Here is a 12,681-nt window from a genome sequence, read left to right as displayed (position 1 = left end):
TTGCCTCCATTAAGTTTGCCCCATGTTATATTTGCATCTTATGTAATCACTGCAAACATCAATCCAGTCTGCTGCAAATTTTGTCGACTTCCACATCTCAAGCTACCAAATTCTTTCCACTCTCATACTTCATATCTAGCTACTCCCTCTGCCAATCCATCTCAAGAATATTAGGTTTGCTGAATCCTGGACTCTTTTGGAAGGGCTCTGTAGAAAGATCCTTGGTCCCCATATCTGATGTGTCAGTTTCTTAAGTGATAAAAAAAAATCAATTTCCATATTTAGTGTCAGGTTCACTTGCCAGAGCACGGCCACTTGCACTTCCAGGTTTCATCTGGAGCAGTGGTGCCACTACCAATCAGAAGACAGCTTTGCTGAGCAGTGCCACAGACAGTCAGGAGACAGCTCACCTGAGTGGCGTTGCCTTAATTTGCTCTTCATCCATTCCCCCCTCCCCTCCTCCCCTAGATCCAAACTCGTTCCCTCCCCTAGAAAAGAAAAAGAAGAAAAAAAACAAACAAAACAAAAAATTATAAAAAAACAAAAAACAAAAAAAAAAAGAAATTGCACAAGAAAGGGAAAAGAGGAAAGATGCTATTCCTAGCAGGGCTAAATCTAGAGCGGGGAAGCCGCTGCTCGTTCTGTGCAAGTGATAAAAAAAGAAATTAAATAATAATTAAAAAAAATTAAAAATTGCTACACTTTAGCCAAATCCCCCCACTGCAATGCATAACTATCACTGTGCATGCTCTTTATTTCTAAGGGTGCCTCCAATCCCCATGTTGTCTAGTAGATTCAGTAAATCCAGTGACTCCAAGAGTACCACCAGTACTCATGTATTCCAGTGACTCCAGTGTGCCCAGTGACTCCAGGTTTGCCTCCAGTTTCTGGGTCATCTAGTAACTCTAAGTGTGTCCTGTGTACCTCTTTACTGCAAGGTAAAAGAGCTCCAATGCTGCTCAAATAACCAAAATCCTAGGCATTTGGCAATGTTCGCTCTGCTGAAAGAAAGCATTAGAGTTCAGATTCTCTTTGGAGCAGGAATCATTTGACCTAATGCACTCCATTTATGGTTTTTGGTTATGTGAGCAGCACAGATGAGAATCTGCAGCAGCATTTTTTCCAGGCAAAGTATTTTTGAACTTCTATTACAGTTCACAAACCTTTCCAAATAAGCCTGAAAGTGTCTGCCATACCTAATCTGAAATACAGTGCAAGTTTTGCAGAACTGTTAACTTTAAAATGAAACTCTATTGCCACCTTCATACAAACTGTAAGGTCTAAAAATGAAAAATGTTATACAAACATCCCTTAATATTAAGATACACATAATAATAAAATATATAAATGTAGCGCTCACCCCCAAAGGAGCCGCTGAATATGAACTAGGGCTCTCCTACCTGTTTTGCCAGCCACTGGCCCCTCTTTCTCAGCTCCAGCAACACCAACACTCCGGAACAGAACAGGCTCGAGTCATAGGGTCTTTTTAGAATGTATTGCACAAGATCAACTAGGAGAGAGGGTTTGGGATTGCAGGATACCTGAGTAACAATTTGGAGGACTTTGTCTTCTCCCTTAGCAACGGTTTGAAAAAGTAGCACAACGGTCCTGTAAGAGCGACCAGTAATATGTAGTAGCACAGAGAACAGCCAGGAATAGTCCAGGACTTTGAAGCACAACTGTCACAGGACTTGTAGTGCACCAACTGGCTTCTCTTCCGTAAAGTACCTGAGAATAGGGTGAGGGATCTCTTACAGGGTTCCAGACGGTAGCTCTAACCAGCTCCTCTGCGACACTCCTCAATAAGCAGATTCCACCTCCAGCACAGCTTCCATCAGGTTCCTTTCCAGTAGCATCTAAGGTCTCTGGGCCCTCAGCATCTGCCACATGCTGAGGCTCAGACCAGGCATCCAGTAGTATCTTAGGCTCAGACCAGGCATCCGTAGTACATAGACCTCCTCCCAGGGAGGGCCCCAGAGGAAAGAGAGAGTTCTGGAAAGTGTCCCCACACCTTTTATCACCTTCCTTCAGCCATACCTCTGAGTCATCCTGCTCAGGTATTGGTCAGAGTCAGGTGCATAGTCACAGTGTGAGGATGGACCTCCGTCACTGTATGTTGAGTCCCCAACCCAGCAACAGGGGAAAGCAGTCAATCCACCAAACTCAGGGAATCCTGCAGAACTCAGAGCAAATCAGTATCCAGACTGATTACAATCCAGATATACACTAAACTTAGTAGCGACATAGCAGAGGGCGCTACATAAATATTAGACGTGCACCAGCAAAAAATTCATTTAGTTTCGTTTTGATTCGGACTTTGCTTATTTCATTTTTCAGATTCGAGTCCGCAATTGAATTCGTTGCGGGATTCGGATTCGGACGAAATTCGTTAGCAGTAGTCCGGTCGAAATTTTGTTAGCAGCAAAGTGACATTAGAAAAAAAATGTTTTGTTTTTTTTGCAGTCTGCAGAAGATGAAAAAAAAAAGCGTGAGGTTCCCCCCCAATTCATACCAGACCCTTTAGGTCTGGTAGGAATGTTAGGAGGGACCCTCCCCCAAGTTAAAACAAAAATAAATGTGCGTGGGGTGCCCCCCAAAATCCCTACCAGACCCTTTAGGTCTAGTAGGAATTTTAAGGGGAACCCCTAGCCCCCAAAAATGGGGGGGGAAACAGTCCTACCAGACCCTTGATCCGAGCACTGGCCCGGCAGGGCAGGAAAGGGGGGGCGATCGAGTGCCCCCCCCCTCCCTGCACCTTACCAGGCCACGTGCCCTCGGCATTGGGAGGATGTCCCTGTGCCGATGGTGACAAGGGCCTCTTCCTCACAATCCTGACCCGGTGGTTGTGGGGGTCTGCAAGTGGGTTAATTTGCATCGGGGTACCCCTTTAAATAGGGGCACCCAGATGCCGCCCCCCCCCTTGTGAATGAGTAAGGGGTACTTGTACCCCTACCCATTCACTAAAGGGTTAAATCAAATAGTTAGTAAAAAGTCCAGACTTTTAGATAAAATCCTTTAATTGAAAAAGAAACAAAGACTACATTTTTGACTATTCCTTTAATTAAAAAAAAAAATGGCTCCATTGATGTAATCCAGTGTCAATCAGGAACCCCGCCAACCCGCCGCAATAAAAAAAGTCCCGCCGCACGACGACCACCTGAACCCGACAAAAACTCGTTGCAAAATGACATTCAGCCCGAATGTCAACAGATGGGCGGAGCGAGCGTGACGTCCGACTTTTGATGTGCGTGGTCACATGTCCTAGTCACATGTGCCAGAGTTCCAGGAAGTAAAGAGAAAGCCAGTAATCTGGACATTCTTAGCCGTCAAATACTACATCGCATTCGGAAACTCCCGAGTGCTATTTGTGAGTTTCCGAATGCTATTCGGGTCTGTGACCCGAGGTGTCATATGAAAAGCATTATGACACCTTGGCTCACAGACCCGAATAGCATTCGGAAACTCGCGAAAGCATTCTGGTAGGGATTTTGGGGGGAACCCCACGCACGTTTTTTTTGTTTTAACTTGGGGGAGGGTCCCTCCTAACATTCCTACCAGACCTAAAGGGTCTGGTATGAATTGGGGGGGAACCTCACGCTTTTTTTTTTTTCATCTTCTGCAGACTGTAAAAAAAAAAAATGTCGCTTTGCTGCTAACGAAATTTCCGTCCAATAAACAAACTTTTGACCGGACTACCGCTAACGAATTTCGGGAAATCGGGAATTCGGATTCGTTTGCATTCGTTTTAGCTGTAATTCGGAATTCGGATGCATCCGAATCTCCGAATTTCCGAAAATTTGTCCAAATTTCGATTAGGAACGAAACAAATCGCACATGTCTAATAAATATGAAGTTAACAAGGGGGTATTTTATTACTTGTAATATTCAGCTGTCTGAGTTATGCAACTGAAAATCACTCAGACATTTGTTATGACATTTACAAGCAACAGTGAGTCATGACCATTGGCATCTGTGGCTCTATTAGATGGTGTTTACACACATAATCATATAGATTGCAATGCTATGCTCGATCTATGGTATCCTAGATGATCAGTACAACCTGTGATTGCCACAATAGTGATATTACCACAATAATCAAAGTAGGCAGAGATGACAATGAGACGTTTTAAACATTTGTAGTCAAACAACTCTGCCATTTGAAACTCATAAGAGCCTGCTCAGATTGACTCTTATAAGCATGTGCATAACAACAACTATAACAGCCCCTGTGGCTGTAAATAAATGCCTCAGCCCTAAAGACTTGGCAAATTTAAATTAAAAGTAAATATACATTGGTAAGACAGATTGCTATAAAAAAAAAGGAACTATCTAGAGGGGGACATGGCTAGCTCATGACGGAGTAAGGCACACTACCCTTTTGCTTGGACACCAACGTTTTACTCATTCACCTAACTTTATCATTTGCAATGGGGACAAGGGAAACCACCTGAATACCCCAAAACCTGGGGACAGCAAACCTAAGCAACTACACTTGTTTTGTCATACATCACAGTGCCAAGGCCTGCATGTGCATCTCTTCAACATGACGTCCAGCACTGAGGGGTTTATTTACCAAAAGCAAATAGGCTGTTCACTTTGTAAAGGAATGTGCACTTTGCAGGGGAAGTTTTCCTTAGCTTAGTGAATGTGGTGAAACTTCACTTTGTAAAGAATACCCAATCATGTGCAAGGAAAATTTAAAAAAAACAGCATTTTCTCTTGAACATGATTGAGTGATGGAAGTCAGCAGCACTTTTACTCATTCTGTAAACTAAGGGAAAACTTCCCCTGCTAATTGCAAATTCCCTTGGAAGGTTAACAGCCTATTTGCCTTTAGTAAATCAACCCCTGAGTCTTTCTATACTACAGTATTTTACTTTCCTGCCCGTAACCTGAATTCTCTACCTCTGAAATCTCCCCCCAGGGATTCACTTCATCCTGAGCACTAGTTTAATGAATAGGATATAGAGGAATAGGACACTGACCTCTGCTCCTATAGCTAATCCCTGATGACAAGGTCACTTCTTGAGAGATATGTCTTACTAATTTAAGCAGCATATAAGACAGAAATGGCTGGATTGAAGGCTAACATAGCTTAAATTGGGATGCCCCTGGAATAGCTAGAAAATGTTAAAGAGGAATGCTGAAAAAGCTATAAACACACCATCAAGTTCTAAACAAACACAACATTCAGCTTTAGGACATTGTTTACCAGTTAGACCTCCAGGAGAACTGCTCCTGATGTAATATCATCAGAGTGTGGGGAGCGAATAAATCGGTGGAGCACAAAGACCTACTATCTATGCTCAAATCGATCTTCAACCAAGTTCTTAGCAAAGAGAAAGAGGCTGATCTAGAAATCAATTGAGCACATCGAGGTCTGGGGCAACACACCTCAGTCCTAGGCAGGCCACGTGACATAATAGGTGGCATTCATTTTTATTCAGTTATAGAATCTATTATGACTGCTGTAAGAGCATTGGACAAATGACGTTCACAGTATACAGCTCGCGGTATACTGAGACCGCCACAGCCGGGACAGATCCCGACATTAGTGTCGAGATCCACCCAGCTGAGTGATTGCCAGCTTGCTCTGCCTATCTAGAGGCAGAGCCAGCTGTACCCGCCACATCCGTTCCGCCAGTCAGTGCTGGAGGATCGGAGCGGGTGGGGGGGAATCCCTGCAGGGAGCCGTGAGTGACAGTCACGGCTCTCTGCAGGGACATGATCGAGAAGTGAGCGAGCAACGGTATGTGTTCGCTCACTTCCCGATTTATTGAGCCGACCTGTGACAGTTTCATTGTCACAAGTCGGCTCGAACTATGAGGTTGAGTGAAAATCACTCACCTCCTAGTTCTCCTTTAAGGCCTTTCTACTTACACATCCTCACCAGGTGAGAGATGATACCCTCCAAATTTAAAGCAATTGTCTCCACTCACTTAGACAGTTGCTGGAGATGTCAGCAAACCACAGGCTCTTACCTTCATCTTCGGTGGGAATGTAAGCCTGTACATGATTTCTGGACCAACATTATGCCCCATTATAATGATGTTTATGAGGAACATGTTAGTAAGTCCCCCACAGTGACGATTCTAACAATATTTCCACAAACCATATCTCTGACTAAAAGGTAGACCTTAAGACTTATGGCAATTTACAGGGATTCTATGTAAACATATAAAGTTAGCCACATGGATAGTATTCAAAGTCATAATAGTTCAAAGAGGTTATCACCTTCCCACCATACTAACATTTTAGGGGACTTGTGGCTCTCATTACTTATTTTACCTTAACCTTAATTGCTTCTCTTAGTCTCTCACAACTCTCACTACCTAGAGCGAAGGGGGGAGGATGGCTGGACGCCGTATGAGGTGATTTATTGCAGTTTGAAGCTCAGCTGTCCTTTCCCATCTCTCCTAACTGAAACTCCATACCTCCGTACGAGCTCTGCCAGTTTGAAAATATGCAGAAGCCTGAGCTTTGCAGCTGTGATCAAGTGATCATTATTGCAATGCTTTCCAGGCATGAATGAAAATATTAAAGAAATGCATATTTTTTTAATATAATATTAATTATGCATGTCTTTAATTTTTGCAAAAGGTGATGCAAAAGGTAAACTTATCCTTTAATCTGCCACAAAATTCACTGATCCTCTATTGGATACGGGCTACTACTTAGTCACAATTCAGCTAAAGCAATTTAAACCTTTGGAGTAAGCACTAAAGGTGCAAAACACATCAAGGTGTTTGTAATTCTGGATGTACACTGTGCTTTTATGAATTTACCCCCACCAGATCTGCAAGGAATCACTGAGGACTCATTGGGATTTATTTATAAAAGATATCCAGAGCCATTCGCACTGCATTATGGTCACTAGATGAAATCGAGAAGCATAAAAATTCCTTAGAATTGGAATTAGTAAACTACAACAATACAACTCTCAGAAAACCCAGTCAGGTTATGTATTTACATGTCTCATTTCATCAAAAATCCAAAACAATAATGGGTTTCTTCCTCATTCTAGTTTAATAGGCTATGCAAATCAGTTCTTTCTGACATGGGTACAGCCATGTACCCAAAACTGCTTGTTCATAGTACTGGTGCAGCCTAATATAGAGCCATTTAATCCACGCTGTATACAGCTGTTTCAGGCTTGTTAGTAGACATGTGCACTGCCAAATTTGTTTAGTTTTGTTTCGTTTTAAATTCGGATTTGTGTTATTTCTTTTTTCAGGATTCGGGTGTGAAAGTCAATTCGGATTTGGAATTCGTATTCGGACGAAATTCGGTAGCGTTAGTACGAACGTTCGTTTCGTTTTCTGTTCTTATTCGTTTCTTATTCGTTTGTTCGTTTGCAGCAAAAGTGACATTTGAGGGTGAAAAAATATTTTTCTCCTCTAATGTCACTTTGCTCGAACGAAACGAATAAGAAACTAATAAGAAACGAATAAGAACAGAAAACGAAACGAACGTTCGTACTAACGCTACCGAATTTCGGAAATGGAAATTCGGATTCGTTTGCATTCGTTATGTCTGTAAATCGGAATTCGGATACATCCGAATGTCTGAATTTCCGAAAATTCGTCCGAATTTCGATTCGGAACGAAACGAATCGCACATGTCTACTTGTTAGCCATAATCAATGCGGTCCATGGAATCTATGACTTCTGTGTAATAGTTGACAGATTAGAAAGTATAAACAGACAGGTTATAGTTAGGTGGACTGAATGGAACCAATAGGCCATCCAATTACCCAGTGCAAAGCACAACAGAGTCTTTAAAATTTAAGCCATCACCTATACAGTGCAAATATATTTCATAGAAGCCATGGTTTCCACTATCATAGAAGGAGCAAACCCCTTATTTCTTAGATTTGTGATTGAAGTGAGATATGCTGATACCTTGTGTCTGAAGAAGGATCTAAAGTGGAAGTTAGAAAACTAGGGACTTGTACATTTTGTTATGTATAGTATAAATAAAATAACTGGAATAGTTTGACTTTACAAAATCGATAAGAGCTGCTAACATCATACTTGTAAAAATGTACTTGTACTTGTTAGAATGTACAAGACGTCAATGTTTGTAAAGTTTTAACATCTGCCAAGAGTAACTCACACAGCAACTATAGCGTATTCTAGGGAGGAATCATGAATATGCAATCGGAAAACAATTTCAGAGACTGATCACCATCTCCGTCAATTACATCTGACACATGCAGTGATGCTGTCTCGACATCCTGACAGTGATTATACCTTTGTGTGATGTGATGCCAATGTTATACCTCAGCTGTTTACAAATAGAACAATATCACACACATTTGCTTTAAGTGGGGCATTCAATGTGACAAAAAAAAACATTCCTGTGAGTCATTATCCCTTTCTAAGCAGCCAGACAACTAGAAGCAATGCATAGGTTTACCCAATTTTCCTTTAATGACACAAAATATAATATGCTGCCTTTGTGATTCTATCAAAGTTCAAAATGTATTCAGAGTTTACACTTCATTGCAATTATGGAATCTGTGAATTGGGAGAAGAACTTGTTCAATGTTTTAAAATGAAATGTTGACAGATATATTTTGATTGAACTAATCTTTTAGATTGACTATGAGGACAGATTTTAAATTTGAAAGCATTATTTATTTATTTTTGCCTATCATTAATAGCGTATAAAAGAAACCCCCACCAACAATGATTTAAAGAGTTCATGGCTACATAATATATGTGGTAGATACTAGCATGTCATAGTAAAAAGGTATCAGGAACCTTTGTCCAGAGAAAATATTGCTTTGGATGATGTCATCATCTGTACAGCATAGTTATTGAATAACACAAACCACCGTTAGGTGCAGCTACGATACTGGAAAACTGTATTCTCTGTATAGTACTTTTACTATCAGACAGCAAACAAAAGAAAGCAGAGATGGTTTCATATTTCTTGCAACTCCTCTCAAAGTCCCCTGTACAGCTACAGTTCTTTTGCTGAGTTTAGCCACAAGTGTTCAGAGATGACCTGAGGAGGGATGTCCCCTGGACACTTAACCTTCCTAGCGGTATTCCCGAGTGTAGCTCTTGGTTACTTTTCCATACCATAAGTGGTAACCCCGAGCTACACTCGAGAATGCCGCATGGCATTACTTACCTTGTCCCTCGAGCCGTGCTGCGTTCTCCGGCCGACGCCGGCATCCGTCTTCCGGGTTCCGTCCCTTGCGAGCGTATGCGTCACAGGAGGGGCGGAACCGGCGGGATATTTTAAAAAAAATCGGAAAAAAATAGACAGAAAAAAGAAGCGAAAAATAAATAAATCATACCGACAGGGAGGTTAAAGAAGAATTATGAAGTGAGTGATAAACACGTATCCCCATAATACAAGCCGACCTGTGACACTGAAGCTGTCACAGGTCGGCTCTACTGATCGGGAAGTCAGAGAACACATACCGCTGATCACTTCCCGATCCTCTCCCTGCAGAGCGCGGTGACTGTCAATCACTTCTCCCTGCAGGGATTTCCCCCCTTCCGATCCTCCAACGTTGACTGGATTAACAGACGGGGAAGGGGGTGGAAAGAGCCCGCTGTCAATAAGCCAGCTGAGTGGATCTCGACATTAATGTTGTGATCCTTCCCGGCTGCGGCGCTCTCAGCATATAGCGGGTCATAGCCCGTTATATACTGAGTTTTGGGTCACTGAAGAACACAGCATATGTCCTCCCTTGACCCTGAGGAGAACTATGGGCAAAAAAGGTTGCCCCATAGTTCTCCTTTAATGGTCATTAGAGGGAGCTGTAAACAATATCCATAGGAACCAATTATCCTAAATCTTAGACTGAGCAAAGAATGATAGTTATTATTCTTTTTAACATTAGTATTGATAATAATAAAAATAACAATAATATTATTCCTTTATATAGGGACATTATCTCCTGTTTAAGTATTACAGTTAGAATAACTGCAAAAAACATTTTGAGTATAAGTCTGTAAGCTGTTAAACTAGCCAAACAGTTCCAAATTTGATCTATCAGAACAACAAAATATTCCAACATCTATGTATTGTGAGAGTCAGCCTGTACAATCTATACAAATAATATCCATAAAAGGTAGACTCTCACAGTACGCAGTCAAGAGTAATTTTTGTTGCTATGACAGATCAAATCTGACAGTACAAATACATATGTCATTTTAAGAGAAAAGTGCATACAGCTGTACAGAAAAAAAATACATAGCATATAGCAAGCATACAATAGAAGATAGAGCCCTGCCATGCTCACAGTAGCGATAAATAAAAATAGGCTTGTAACATCGCTAGAACTACATCAGCCTGAGAGAGTGCAACACCACCCTCTAGTGGATAAGGATGAGTAATGCTGAATGTATTATGTTTTATCTATATTTTAAGGCATATTTATGATAAATCGTCCAGTCCAGGTGCATTTGTGTTCTTAGATTTGTGTGCAATCGCTGAACATTCATTGACATCTATCTTCACCAATCTCAGGATAGAAACAGTCTGCAGCACAAGGGGTTAATGCAGACTTATACAATTAAGGTAGGTAGTTTAAAATCATAATTTTCAGTAATTCAAATAAATATATGTTAACTGAGATAACAGAGTGGGACTAAGTGTGTCACTGGTGAATCATGTATGTAAAGACAAAGTTTGTTTTTAGCTTTATATAGTAAAGGGAACACTTAAAACTCCTATCAGGTTAGTTTTCACTGCCTGGGTTCCACTGGGGATATTTATCTTCACTTCCTGTCTTGGAGATGTAACAGGTGTAGCACCTCCCTAACCCCCAGAGGCCTGTGGTGGACCCTCATAGGTAGGGAGGGCTGACATTTCACTCTCAGGGGTGGATTGTTAGCCGGGTTGTGGGATGTGAAGCAGTGATGTTCGGTACCTCTTGCTCCAGGTGAGTAATTCCCCAGCCTCGCCCCCAGCACATTCTACCCCGCCCCACCAGCCAAAGCCCCGCCCAACTGGCAGAGCACCTGCAGGCCAAAGCTCCGCCCCCAATTCGCCCCCAAGCTAGTGTAAAGGAGGAAGGGAGGAGCCTCCCTGTCCCTCACTTGCTACTCACTGCCGAGGCGCTCCGTCCATGACAGATTACACAGCGGGGAGGATTTCCCTGCTGTGTAACCTGTTAGATGCCGATCTGAATGGAGAAAAAGCTGTCAAGTGGAGCTGACAGCTTTTTCCTCCATAATTCTAGGTGAGGCTCTGCCTCACCTGCCGTGCCTGATTGCACATCCCTGATGTGAACAGTAAATTGCGTGCCAGTCACTTGAAGTGCCTTTTCAGACGCTTTATTGTAGAACACCCAAACTGGGAGAGAGGGTATAGGGCTGCAGACATCCATAGCAAAATAAACTCTAGACTCACTAATCCCAATTAGGGTTGAAGGGGCTACACAGGAAATAAGAGGAAATCTCAATGAAGTTAACAGAATTTCAATCTTAGGGAGTTCTCACAGAAACATGTATCCCCATTGGAAGGTTTTCCCCTTGGCTCTTGATGTGGCAACAACACTCAAAGTTGGGGTTTTCTCTCACATTTTGTCTCTGTGACAATGGTCTCAAGGAGAAATTGACAGGGTGGACCTCTCCAGAGGTGACAAAGATGGCAGTTAAGGCGTGACAGAGGATCAGAGGGTTTAACCCTTCATTAGTAATTTTTTTTGTATAAAACCATTTTTATTAAAGATTTTTCCAAAATATAACAATGGCAAACAAAATGCAATATCCAAAGTTTACAGATAAAAAAAAATACAAAAGTAACATATAACAACAAAACTAAAGAACAGTGATCTGCACTAACTTAGCATACCCTTTGTTATCTAACCACAGCAAAGTGCAAAATGTTATTAGAGGTATGCACTAAAGAAGATGAAACAATGAACCTCCTAGACATGAGTGAGGACTGGACAAAAGGGAAGAAAAAAAATGTGGGGGGGGAGGTGGAAAGGGGAAATGGGGAAACAAATCAAATTAGACATCTAAATAACCCAGTCTGCAGTTCGGAAATGTTGGAAGTCAAACCAGAGTGACTAGAGTGATATGCAAGGCACTCAGCGTGAACTCTATCCAGCACTATCAGACTCCATGAAATTTTTCCAAAGTGTCATTTTTAGTATGAATTAATTCCTCCATCTCCTGAACAAATTGCACCTTTTCAATCCAGTCACCAATCGAGGGGCAGACCGCAGAGCGCCACCGCCTAGGAATAGGGCATCTGGTGGCGTTTTGAGATAATTCACCAAAGAGTTGTTTTGTATTTCGAAATCGATGTAGTGCATGTAGTAGGAACACCTCTGGAGTAAGGGGCACTTCCTCACCTCACCAGAAGGGTTGGATCAAAGGGGCACTGTTAAAAAAATATGAAACCACTCAATTGGTGACATCTCCAGCATAATGGAGAAGCCTTCTTATTATATTTGTTCACTCGAGCCGGTGTACCATGCCAATGTGAAAAAATTTTATAGTTTATTTCCTGACTTCTATTACAGACCAAACTTTTAAAAGTAAGGGAACTAATATTTTGCCACTGATCATCCGTAAACTGAATCCCCAGGGTATCCTACCATTTTGCCTTAAAGTGTAAACAGGTGTACTCATTTGAAGCACTCAGTAATTATATCCGGGAAATCCAGTGGCCCATGTCCCCTTTCCCCTAACTGTTCAAAAGCTG

This window comes from Nanorana parkeri, unplaced genomic scaffold (assembly GCF_000935625.1).
Source record: "Nanorana parkeri isolate BGI_ZX_2015 unplaced genomic scaffold, ASM93562v1 scaffold1175, whole genome shotgun sequence".
NCBI lineage: Eukaryota > Metazoa > Chordata > Amphibia > Anura > Dicroglossidae > Nanorana > Nanorana parkeri.
Note: the sequence above shows the minus strand (reverse complement) of the source record.